This window comes from Podarcis gaigeae (assembly GCF_964106915.1).
Source record: "Podarcis gaigeae genome assembly, chromosome: 3".
Lineage (NCBI taxonomy): Eukaryota > Metazoa > Chordata > Lepidosauria > Squamata > Lacertidae > Podarcis > Podarcis gaigeae.
The window spans coordinates 121,759,311-121,771,959 of record NC_139680.1 but is presented as its reverse complement, the minus strand read 5'-3'; the positions used below and the strand labels follow the sequence as shown (position 1 = coordinate 121,771,959).

Genomic DNA, 12,649 nt, shown 5'->3' with positions numbered 1-12,649 from the left:
CTCACAGTGGACTGAGGGGCACAGGATTCTGCAGCTCAACTTAGCACTCCCTAAGATGAGAGGCCCAGCAGCTCACAGAAGGGACTTGCTGGTTTTACTCATTTATTTAACGAATTGTATGGATCACTTGATGGATGGAAAACCTCTAAGCACCTTAAAGTGAAAGAGCCCTGCCCTGCCCACCCAGGAAGGGGCTTACGTGGGCCAGGGCAATTGGGTGCTGCTTCTCCAGAGGTCACAGGCTTGCCATACACCCAGAATTTCCTGGATATACCTGGAATACTGCAGTCGGAAGCTGTGTCCCAGCAGAAATCAGCAAAATGTCCAGGAAAATCCAGACATATGGCAGCCCATGTCGGTAGTGTCTTTTTTTGCCAATTTCCCTTTAAAAATAGCCCAAAACAACTTTGGGGTCTGGATTTTCACTTTTTGAAAAATAGCAACCCGACCATATGAGGAGACATGGAGAAAAAAGTAAGTGTGGCCCAAAGAGCAACTGCAGCCAGCAGCTGTGGACCTGATTGTCCCCCCCCCCCAAAAAAAGCCCTAAGGCCAGCCCCCTCTCCCCCCCTGCAGCAGCTGAACACGCAGCAGTGTCAGTCAGTGGGGAGAGAGCAGAACACCCTCTGCACAGAGGCCACGGAGCTCCAAGTGCAAGAAACACCCCCCAACTAAGGCGTAAGGCAGCCCTCATGGAAGCCCCCCCCCCCCCGCCGCAGAGCAGGATGCCACCTTGTTGAGCAGCACAGCTTCCCTGGCCAGGCCCTCCAGCCTCTCAGACCCAAGAGGCCACCAAGTGTACATCCGCCACACCCTTCTGGCCAGCCTTCTGTTTGAAGGATGACCCTTCACTTCCTGGGGTCCTGGCAGGCAGCCTAATAAATGATAATACAGTGGTACCTCAGGTTACAGACGCTTCGGGTTACAGATGCTTCAGGTTACAGACTCCGCTAACCCAGAAATAGTACCTCGGGGTAAGACCTTTGCTTCAGGATGAGAACAGAAATCGCACGGCGGTGGCAGCAGGAGGCCCCATTAGCTAAAGTGGTGCTTCAGGTTAAGAACAGTTTCAGGTTAAGAATGGACCTCCAGAATGGACCTCCAGAACAAATTAAGTTCTTAACCTGAGGTACCACTGTAAATAGCAGCAGCAGCAGCAGCAAACAACCTTCACCCCAAGGCAGATGACAACAATTACAACACACTGAGAACAATTTAATGTTAAAATAAGGTCTGGCATGCCACATAAGCCAGCTTCACTGAAATCAGAAGATTCTCAAGGACCCACATTCCTGGGAACCAAATGCAAGGTGCTGTGGTGACCCACAGATCCATAAAGAGCTTGGCTGCCACCTCCTCCTCCTTGCTTGGAACACCCACAATCCATGTCTTTCCTTTCCTTCTGTCCCCCAGCCCCACTGCATAACTCCTCAGCACCCTCCACCTGCAGACTCCTTCCTTTTAAACACACAAGCCCAGGGCTCAGGGCTCCTTCAGCACCCAGGTGACAAAGAACACCACCCACCATTTGCTAGGATGGGTAAATGCTGGCCATTGTCCTCCCCAGGAAAGAGAAACAACTGGGAGGGAGGGAGGGAGGGAGAGAGAGAGAGAGAGAGAGAGAGAGAGAGAGAGAGAGAGAGAAGCCTTTGTGTCCTGGGAGGGTATAACAGCCACTGGCTTTGTCCCATCCCCATTGTTCAAGCCCCCTCCCCATGACCTGCTGCACCCACCCTGCAAGGAACACACTCTCAAGCCGGCATTTCAAACTCCTGTGCCCCTGAGCTGGCTCTTCACATCCAAGCAGGATCTTTAGGGGCTCCAGGAGGAAGGAGCGAAAGGGGAGGAGACCTTGCAAAGTCACGGAGGGTGCTGAGCACAATGCTCAGAGGGCGGGCAAAGCAGACCCAGGCCCCCTCCTCCAGGCTGTGGCACGACCCAGCAACATCTGTGCTACTGACTCTCAAACTTTGGGATTTGTGAAATATATACAACAACAAAATACTCACTTTGAGTCGTGCCACCCAAATTGGGTCACCTAGAACCCATTTTTTTAAGCAATCTGGATTAAAGTTGCTTTTGGGGCCCCTCTGGGATTAGGATGTCCATGAATTGTAGTGTTCCTGCAGGACATCACCTCCCACCAGTTTCTCAACAAGGCGGCCAGCAGCCCCCAACTCCTCCTCAGGACACACAGCGGGGGGGTGGACAGAGGCTCCCTCCCCTCTTTTGCCTCAAAAGGCCACACAGGACCCAGGGCACTGCAGCTGCCCAGAGAGAGGAGGGAAAGCAATATCAGACACAGAGCACCCTGGGGCCACAGGCACATGCAGACCCTCCTGTGGAGAGCCTGGGACCCCCCCCCACTTGCCAAGACCCCCAACTCTTTCCCAAGGCTGCCTGGTGCGCTGCTGCAGCACAGACGAAAGCAGGTCCTTTTAACAAGGAACGCTGGGGGAAAGCTTAATGAGCAAGCGGGGGCTGGTGCAGATGCCAAGCAATGACACATCGGAGGAGTGCCTGAGACACCCCCCCCCCACTCCGTTCTTTGTTTTGAAGTCCTTGCAGGGAGCGCTGACAGCCTGATGAAGACGAGAGTCATTACAGGAAGACATTTGAGGATCAAGAGGCAGGCAAGCGCCTCGCATGGCACAGCACACAACGGCAGTGGCAGGATCGGCACATTTCTAGCAGCAATTGCGGAACAAGGAGAACCTGAGAGGAGCCTGTCCGCCTGCCGGATCAGGCCAAAGCCCACCCCCCTGCCCTCACAGTGGCCAACCAGACGCCCCCAAGCAGGACTCGAGGGCAAAAGCAACACTCCCCCTGCTGTGGTTTCCAGCAGCTGGCATTCAGAAGCATGGACCTCCCCCCACACAAAAGGGACCCAGCTGACCCTGGAACAGAGAGTAGCCCCAAGAGTGGCCTCTGCTCAACTCCTCCCCTCAAATCTTTGCCTAGGCTGCTGGGTCATGTGATGGGGTATAAATGTGCAGGGTATAAATCATAAATTATTATTATTATTACTCAAACCATGGCACATAGAGTTTTCTTTCTAGAAACGCTTCTGCTCTTTTCTGTTGCTGCCCGAGGCTTTGGGGTAGAGATATGCAGGCCCCGAAAAACACTGGGAAAATGCGACCATGACCCCAATTTTTTCTGCTACCCTTCCCCTCATTTATTTTGGAAAAAACCTACCCCAATTTTTCTGCTTTTTTCTCCAGGCTTTCACATTTCTGCTTTGGGGAGAGGCTTCCCGGCCACCTGACCAGCCAGTTATAAAAACTCAAGGAAACTCATAGATGGGCAACGGCCCCCATTTAGGCATAACCGGTTTAATGGTGAAGATTGAAGGGCAGCCTTCACCACACGGGAAGCAAAGGCAAGAGGGAAGAGCAAAAATAATCAGAGACGGAGGATGAGTGGAATGCTGGGTGTTGACTCTGGGTCTCGATAACCAGGAGGTTCATTCCCACTTGAGGAAGCCTGGGACGAGCGTCTCCTTCTGCAGCTGCGTGTCACTCAGGCCAGAGGCCTGCAAGGAGGTCCAGCAGCGCCTCCATGCTCAAGACGCTCTCGCTGTGCCACAGATGGTACAGCATCTTCAGCCACACCTTGGCTGACACAGTGGCGCAGGAGGAGGAGGCCACTGATGAGAAAGGAGGAGGCTGAGCTCACAGCCAATGACTCGGAGCTGCGCCCGGGTGCTCCAGGCCTCTCCCACTCATGTCTGCTAGCAAGTCTCTAATTTTGCTTGCTTGGTTGGCAGCAAAATTTCATCAGAGCTGGGACTCCAGAGCGATGCATCCGTCTTTCCAGTTTAGAGCTCCCTCTGGACCACGGACTCCTGGCCCAAAACCAACAAGGCCAAATGCACCAGAGACAAATGTGAAGCGCTGCATTTAAGTTCAAAGCCAAATCAAATGCAAGGGAGAGACATGACTTGGCAGCACCTCATGTGCAAGGGGGGGGGGGCGTGTTGAGCGGATCTTAAGCTGGACTGGGGCCACCAGTGTGATTCAGCTGCAAAAGAAAAGCTAATGCAGCTTCTCAAGTGTCCTTAGCAGGAGCACAACGCCCAGATCACAGGAAGCCAGAGTCCCACTCTCTCCTGGACAGGCCTGTGACAATTCTGGGTGCCACATTTTAAGGAAGACCTGGACAAACTGGAAAAACGTGTCCAGAAAAATACAATGAAGACGACAAGCAGCCTGGAACCCAAATCCTGTGTTCTCCTTGGAGGAGAAAAGCTTAAGGGGATGCATGATAATATCCCACCAAACATCACAACTTCTTCAGTGTCAAAAAGGTTGGAGGAGACCCAAGTCAGCTGAAGCACCAGAGGCAAAGATGGTCCTGCCTTGGAGGGAAGATGCTAGCCCCTTGCAAGGGGTAATACCCTCCCCCAAGATACGCAAAGAATCCCCCCCTCCAGGAAAAGATTTGCTTTAGCCGCATCTCCCCGCTGACCCTTCTGGCTAAAGGCCTTTGCAGCAGCAGCAGCCACTCTCATGCAACAAAGGAAGAGTGTTTGGGGCTCTAGCCAAGTGTCTGCCTGAAATTCCCTGCCTGAAATCCTGAACAGCCTCGGCCGGTCACTGTGGACAACACTGGGCTAGATGGAACCATGGCCGCTGTCTATGTCTCATCAGGGTCTGTGCCAGCTCAGATGCCCGGCCCAGGGTGTGGCACCCTCAACAGGAAAAGTGACAGCACAGATCCCTCCTGCTGGGAATCTCAAGACCAACCTCCCAGGGGGACGCCCCCCCCCCACCCACCAGACTGGGCTACAGACAGAAGTGTCTTGGTTGGGAAAGGGAGTGGACTCAGCCCCTCAACACCACCACTCTCACCCCATCTCTGACCCACTTGACAAGAGCTGGCACTGACTGGAGGCCTCCCGCTTGCACCATGCTCCCAGTCAGCAAGGGAAACTGCCCCTTTCCCCTTCAGAAACCAGCTCTGGTCACCTGGAACTGTGTTGAAGTCAACCAGGTTTCCTCCAAATTCCCGCCAGCCCCAGCAAGCACTGCTATTATGGGAGTTCTTGTCCGAAGTGCCCAGGAGGCACCTGGTGGGCAAAGGTCAGCCTGAACATGGAAACCTATTGAGGGAGAGAGGAGTCTCACTCGTCCATCTGAAGGGCAGGCAGCAGATCACCTTTCCCTGGTACCTCTGGAGAGGAAGAGAGGCAGGAGCAGGAGGAAGCCCCCTTCAGCGGGTAATTCTTCTGATTTCATGAGATGCCTCAGAAGAAAACAATAAAGCTGAACGGAATGATGGCCTGGAGTTCGTATGATCTTATTGTTTCAATAAATTAAAGGCAGCCTTTGGCTGAGAGGCTGGAGAGACAGAGTCTTTGCCCTTCTTCCCACCCACCTTCCCCGCAGTGCTGAGGCACCTTGAAAACTAGCAAATTTACGATGGCATCAGTCCACAAAAGCTGATGCCATAATTAATCTGTTGGTCTTTAAGCTCCCGCAGTGTTATTTGTGACTTTAATAAAAAGTGGGAATTTTGTATTTCCAATGATTGACTGATCTTTCCCACACAGAATTTTTTGCTACTTCAGATTATGACTTGGAGCTGCTACTCAAGAGTCCAGAATCCTAACCCTGAGCTGAAGCAAGACCTGCAGGTCCCTGGACTCATTTGTCAATGAGGCAAAGGCCTTGCCAGAGAAGACCAGGGCATTAAGAGGGGGGCCGCAGATCAGCGTTTGAGCACCCCCACTTGACACTAGGCACAGTCCCCAGTTGCTGCCCCAAACTCCAGAGAGCTGGGAGGCAGGATGGGGATACAGTTTCTCACGGAGAACAGAGCTGCTTGAGCACCAGCAGATCTGTGTGCAGGGATGGCTTGTTTGGACTGGAGGGAAAGTGCCTTTCAGGACCAGAGTCCAGACCACCCACACTTGGTATTCTAGTTGCCACCACCTCGGGGCAAGAGGGAGGGGGCATAGCCTCAAAAAGAGGGGCTATGGAGGCTAAAGAGCCTCCAGCCCCCACCACTCACCCTGACCTCCACTCGAGCCAAATATGGAAGAACAGCAGTCCATTGGGCAGGTCCTCCAGACCCAAGCTTCACCCAGGAGCCGGCGCAACTGAACACACCTGAGGAATCCCTGAGGTGAGTCACCTGGCACTTAGGAAGCTACAGACATCAGAGGCTGAAGTTCAAGCCCCTGGGCTGAGGAGAGAGCCCCCGACTGCCAACACCCTGCCCAGCCAAAGAGCTTCTTCATGGAATCATAGAATTGTAGAGTTGAAGGGACCCCCCCAAAGGGTCATCTAGTCCAACCCCCTGAAATGCAGGAATCACAGAATCCCTGAGAGATGGCCACCCTGCCTCTGTTTCAAACTCTTCAAGGAAGGAGAGTCCACCACCCTCTGATGTTATCCGCTCCGCTATCAGAAAGTTCTTCCTAATATTTACTCAGAGCAGGAAACAAGCTATGGTGTCACTTGGCACCTCATTTCCTAGTACTAAGTCCAATCCTTGCACCAAGGTAGCAGCAGCTCTCACGCTTAAGGGAAGCTCCAAGGGCATCAGGCTCCAGGAAGAAGAGGGATCAGCCCACCTTTCCCAGCCTCTCTGGCCAATTCCAACCTGTAAGCCTAAATGCTAGGCTCACAGCCCAGAGCTCAGACCTTCCAGTGTAGCACATGCACCCTGCAGAAAGTGGAAGAAGTCACACGCCCTTCTCAAGCCCAAGTGCTCACAAGCAATGCACCAAAGTACAACAAAACAGAAATTCTCAAAGACGCCACACTTTTCATTTGCGCCCCACACTGTTCCAGGTTTTTTTCAACCATCCGTATTTCATGATGCTTTGAAAACTGAAGAACTGTAGAGGAATAGAATGATCAAAGGAGCATGTTACACTTCCAAGCAGATAAACAGTCTAAAAAATCAACCTCTGGCAGCTCTCTATTTTTATACTGAGAATAGAGGCAAAAACAGGATAAATAAAGACCATCTGATGTGCTGATGATGATGGTCCCACAAGGCAGCCTTTGCCAACCTCTGCTTTAAAATCTCCAGTGAAGGAGTGTCCACCACCTCCCAAAGGAGTCCATTCCACTGTCCACTGTTCTTCCTGATGTTTAGTCAGAATCTCCTTTCTTGGAACTTGAATCCATTGGTTCTACCCTCTGGAGCTAGAAAAAGCAAGCTTGTTCCCTCTTCCATGTCACAGCCTTTTGAGATATTGGAAGATGGCTATCATATCTTCTCTCAGTCCTTTTTCCAGACTCCTTCAATCATTCCTCATATGGCTTGATCTTCTTGGTTACCCTCCTCTGAATACGTTCCAGCTTGTCAACAACTTTTTGAAATTACAGCACCCAGAACTGGACACAGTATTCCAGGTGTGGCCTGACCAAGGCAGAACAGAGTGGGAATATTGCTTTCCTTGATCTGGACATGCAGCCTAGAATAGCATTAGCTTTTCCTTTCTTTCTTTTTTGCTGAAGGAGCGTTTCCACCCACATCGTTCAGCCTGGACACTAAAGTCCAGCTCCCAGGACCTTATTGTGGTTCCTTCACTGCGAGAAGTAACCAGGCAGAAGGACTTTTCGGTAGTCTCCACCCACCCTGCAGAACGCCCTCCGTGCAAATGTCAACAAACTGAACAGCTATATCATTTTCTGCAAACAGCTGAAGGAAGTTCTGTTTTGGGGAGCTTTCAATGTGTGATGTTGTTTTTTCCTGTATTTTTGTTGGAAGCTGCCCAGAGTGGCTGGGGCAACGCAGTCAGGTGGGCAGGGTATAAGAAATATAGGGCGGTATATAAATTAAATAAACAAAAATAATCATCACACTCTTGGCTTGTGTTAAGCTTGGGGTCTACTAAGACCCCAAGATCCTTTTCAAGTGTCCTACTAATAAGCCAAGTGTTCCCCACCAGTGCAGCTGGTTCTTCCTTCCTAAGTGCAAAGAACCTGACATTTGTCCCTGTTTAAATTCATTTTGTTAGTTTGGGCCCAGTTCTTCTATCTGATAAGGTCATTTTGAATTTTGAAGGTCATTTTGATTCTGCTTTCTGCGGCATTAGCTACCCCTCCTAATTAGGTGTCATCTGCAAATTGGATGAGCACCCCCTGAATTCCTTCATCCAAGTCATTTATAAAGACGCTGAACAACAATGGGCCCAGGACAGAACTCTGCGGCACCCCACTTGTCACTTTTTCCCAGGATGACGAGGAACCAGACGCTTGGACTCCAACTCCCATCAGCCCCTGGGAGCAGCAGCACAAATCATCTGGGAGGCACAGGTTGGCAATGGCAGCTATAAAACAACGGGGCAAACCTAAGTTAAAGCTTCGCCAGGGAAAGGCATTCTCAGCCCTCCTTAGCCAGCATCTGCCTAGCATTCCCAGGAGCATCTAAGAGAAATTAGAAGGTGCAGGCAAAAGTGAGCAGATGTTGATGCCACATCCTGGTTGCGAAGAGGCAAGGCACAGAGGTTTAGGACACTGGCTCACGGCAGCCTCCTCTCTACCATCCAACCAGACCACTGACCGTCCTGGACAGCCTTTGTCTTAAAGGCCGCAGAATGCCCAGAATGATTGCTTGTTAGAAGCAATAAGCAATACTTGGGCGGATTCAAGATCCCTGGGCGAGAGGTTGGGCTCTCGAGTCCCAGCCGGAAGCGAATGTTCATTCCATCCCCATCTTTCAGGGAGGGCAGCCTCAGAGCCCCAGTCTTGCTCCCCACCATCCCAGCCCATCCTCCTCCTCCTCCTCTTCCTCCCCACTTGTGGCTGCCTGGGAGCGGCCCATCCTCATCTTCCAACTAGGGTTAGAAACTCAGCTATATCAGCTAGGCGCCAAATGCCACTGTAAATCTAGGTTACGGTTGCCACAAAAGAGTGTCTATTTGCTAGGGGGGTTGGACTAGATGACCTGTGGGGTCCATCTCCAGCGCTACAATTCTTCGATTCTATGACCTGCTTGACTGCAGCTTCTTCTTACAACAATGCACTTGTCTCAGTATGAAAGGAGAAACACACACACAGTGGAAATGGAAATAACTATGGACTAAGGCAGAGGTTTTCAAACCGTGGTCACCAACCTGATGCCCAGAAATCTCCCCTTAGTCGCAAGGGACTCTGCTTCCCACCAGAGAAAGGCTTCTCCACACCCCTCCTGTCTTCAGCCTTTTGCACTGCTACTGTGGGGGGGGGGGGGCTCCCTGGCCTGCGTTTATTTTGCAGGGGGCCTTCCACACAGAGAAGCATTGTATTTTCCCCAGAGTGTGGAAGCTGGCGGCCAAACAGCCATTGTTTGCTGCTCCGGCACCCCTCCCCCAGCACAGGCCAACCTGACTCAAGGTTTTGTTTGCTTCTGACAGGCAGCTACTGTCCCGGTCCCATCGCCAAGCAACACGGAGGGAGGGCCAGGACCCCCGGCAGAGCCCCGGGCTGGGATGCCAAGAGGGACACTGCTTCCAGGAAGACCTTCTGACCTTCCTCAGACCCTTATGATGGGATGGTCCTTTGGCCAGCCCTACAGGAGAGAAAGCTGGGTAGAGGCGGCACTGTCACCTATACCTTCGATGGATTCCAAGCGGCACGGAAAAGTGTTTCCAATTCCTGAGGATCATTCGCAAGCTTCAAAGCATGGGCGGGAAATAGACACACTGGTTTTTTTCCTGACAAAAGCCATGTGGCAGTTAGCATTAGCCGAAAAATTTACTCATTAATTATGTGTTGCCAAAGGCTCAGAGGACCCAGATTCGGTGCTGTTGGATGGGATTTTATCTTATAGCTCAACAAATGCAGACAGCCAGGACTCCACCTGAAATTTGGCTGTCCTAATGCTCTTCCAAGTACTTTACCAACCTAATTTTAAGTCTCTCCCAGATTTACTGTGCAGCTTTTGTACTTCTATTATTTCCATTGCATTCATTTGCTTGCTTTACTTCAATCAAATCTCTAACTACTAAGAAATAATAATAATAAACCGGAACAAAAAACAGCAGGATCTGCCTACAGCTTTTTATTTGACGAAGCAGCCAGAGGTTAAGACAAGGTGTCAGAACTATGAGGCATCTCTCCCCTGCTTTCCAGCCCAATGCCTGCATGCTCCCCATAGGCCCACTCCCAGAGGGGGAAACTGAGGAAGGAGACACTGGGGCATCTGCCCTGCCCCCCAGGGCACACATGGATGCCAGCATCAGACTTCACAGCATCCAGTGGACTTGCAAGGAAACAAATCCCACCGAATTCCGTGGTTCCTACTTCTGCAGCTGCTGATATCGTCCTTCTCAGGCCAGACAGAAGCTACTTGCAGTTCACAGGCAACGGCTCATAGCCAGCAAGGAGATGGGGGCGCAAGATGCACCCATGCAGACGCCCCTCTGCCACAGGGGCAGGGTCAACCTTTGCAAGCCTGGGGTGCCTTCTGGACGCGAACCAATCCAACACAAAACAAAGCTGCGCCAACCCCAAAGTGCGGAAGTGCCCCCCCCCCCCGCCAGCCCTAGGCAGGAGGGGAGCCTGTGGTCCAGCAAAGCAAAGGAAGAGGGTGGTGCCTTCTGTAGAGACACCAACGTCTTCAGAGTAATCAATATCACACCAACACGCAGGCCGTGCCCCCCCCCCCCCAATGGAGCGGCAGTAAGCAACTGATTGTTCCTCCCCGTTAAAAGGAGGCAGGTATGACACAGGCAGCAGTGGCGGCGGCGGCGGCGGCAGCTGTGCGTGCCATTGATCCCCCTTCTGTGGGGTGGGGTGGGGTGGGGCAGCTTGAGTGTCTGGGTGGGGACCAGGCGGATGGGGTGAACTGGCGTGACTCCTCCATCAGTCCATAATCCTTGCTCCGAGGCGATTACTCCTGACTCGGCTCTGGTGGGGATGCTGGGGGGGGGGGGGCGAGGCAACTGGGTCAGCCTTTGGGGCCGCCGCCGTGGGGCAACGGGGTGGGGCAAGCCCCCGAGGGGGGCAGGGGATGCCCCTGCTGCCCTCCGCTCAGATCTCCATCTCAGAGTCCAAGATGCTGGTCGGCCCCAGGTGGCCCCCAGAGTCTATGACACCCCAGCCCCATGCTTTGGGGGGGGGATCGAAGGGCCCTGCCCGGGTCTTGCGCCCCCCCTCCTAGAGAGCCACCGCCTGCAGGGAGAGAGCCATGCCGCCGCCGCCGCCGCCCCCGGCAGGACCTCCCCCCGTCCCTCCGCCCTTGCCGTGCCTCAGTTTCCCCATCGCCCAGCCCGGCCGGAGCAGCACAAAGCGCCCAGCCCCGGCCATTGTCAGCGGCGTCGCCGGCATGTTCCCCCCCCCCCCGAAGGGCCGGACCCGCCTCCCCCCCCCCCGGGCAAGGGCAGCGCCCACCCCAGACAAAGGCCCCGCCGCCGCCGCCGCCCCCCGGAGCAGCACAAAGCCCGGCCGCGAGGGGCCCAGGGGGGCGAGGCCGGCGGGGGGCGCTGCGGACAAAGCGGGCGGGAGGCGTCGCCACGGGGTCCCGGCTGCTCCCCCCCCCCCCGCTCACCGGCTCTCCTCGGCGTCGCCCTCCTCCCCGTCCGTCCTCGCCGCCGCCGCCGCCTCACCTGCTTCCCTCGCCGCGCGCGCGCCAGGCAGGAGGCGGGGCCAGCTCGCGCCCGCCCGCCACTCGCCGCCCGGGCCAATCGCCGCGCCGCCGGCTCCCCGCCAGGGGCGGGACTTCGACTCCCGAGGGGCGGGGCCGAGGGACCAGGGCGCGGCCGCCTCCATCCTGGCGTCGCCATGGCGACGGGGCCTGCTCGCTCCGGGGACCCGGGCCGAGCCTCGCAGGCGGGCCGCGGGGGGGGGGCAGCCGGGGGGGGGGCTCTGCCCAACGGGGCGGGCCCGAGGTCTGTCGTAGCAACCGTCTCACGCAGCATCCCGTCCTCGCCGTCGCCAAATAACCCCGCGCAAGCTGCGCCTGCAGATAGACTGCCTCTGGAGCGGGAGGTTCCATTAGGACAGCCCAGCTGCTGGATCCGGCCCAATCTCTGCATATTGTCCAGCATCCTCGCAGTGACCAGCCAGAAGCCCCCCAGGGAAAGTCGACAGGAGGATTCAAGGACAAGGCCATTTTCACTCTCCGGTGGTTTCCAGCACAGCCATCAACAGCCCTCTCCTCCCCCATTACGGAGTGGTCACTGGAAGGACAGATCCTGAAGCTGAGGCTCCAAGACTTTGGCCACCTCATGAGAAGAGAAGACTCCCTGGAAAAGATCCTGATGTTGGGAAAGATGGAGGGCGCAAGGAGAAGGGGACGACAGAGGACGAGATGGTGGGACAGTGTTCTCGAAGCTACCAGCATGAGTTTGACCAAACTGCGGGAGGCGGTGGAAGACAGGAGGGCCTGGCATGCTCTGGTCCAGGGGGTCACAAAGAGGCGGACATGACTAAACACAACTAAATGACTAAATGACCAAACAACAACTGCCATTACTTTGTCCAGTCCTCTTTTAGAGCCATCCCAATTGGTGGCCATCCCTGCCTCTTGCAGGAACATTCTCCATAGCTTAACTATGTGCCGTGTGAATAAGCATTTTCTTCTATCTGTTCTGAGTCTTCCAACATTCAGCTTCACTGGATGTCTGCAGCTTCTGGTGTCATGAGAGAGGGGGGAAAGCTTTCCTTCATCAACTTTTCCCACGCCATGCATAATTCTATAAACATCT

The 12,649-nt window shown here is 54.1% G+C and overlaps 1 protein-coding gene across 2 annotated transcripts in view; it reads right to left on the bottom strand.

The window, feature by feature from the left end:
• DPYSL5 (dihydropyrimidinase like 5) overlaps window positions 1-11,551 on the bottom strand; it is a 35,705-nt gene extending 24,154 nt beyond the window's left edge. The window contains exon 1 of one of the 2 annotated variants that reach the window (XM_083733465.1): window positions 11,491-11,551. The gene's annotated coding sequence lies outside the window, so the exon portion shown is untranslated. The remainder of the gene's footprint in view (window positions 1-11,490) is intronic. The other variant, XM_083733466.1, reaches the window with a different exon arrangement.
• Window positions 11,552-12,649: the final 1,098 nt, after the last annotated feature.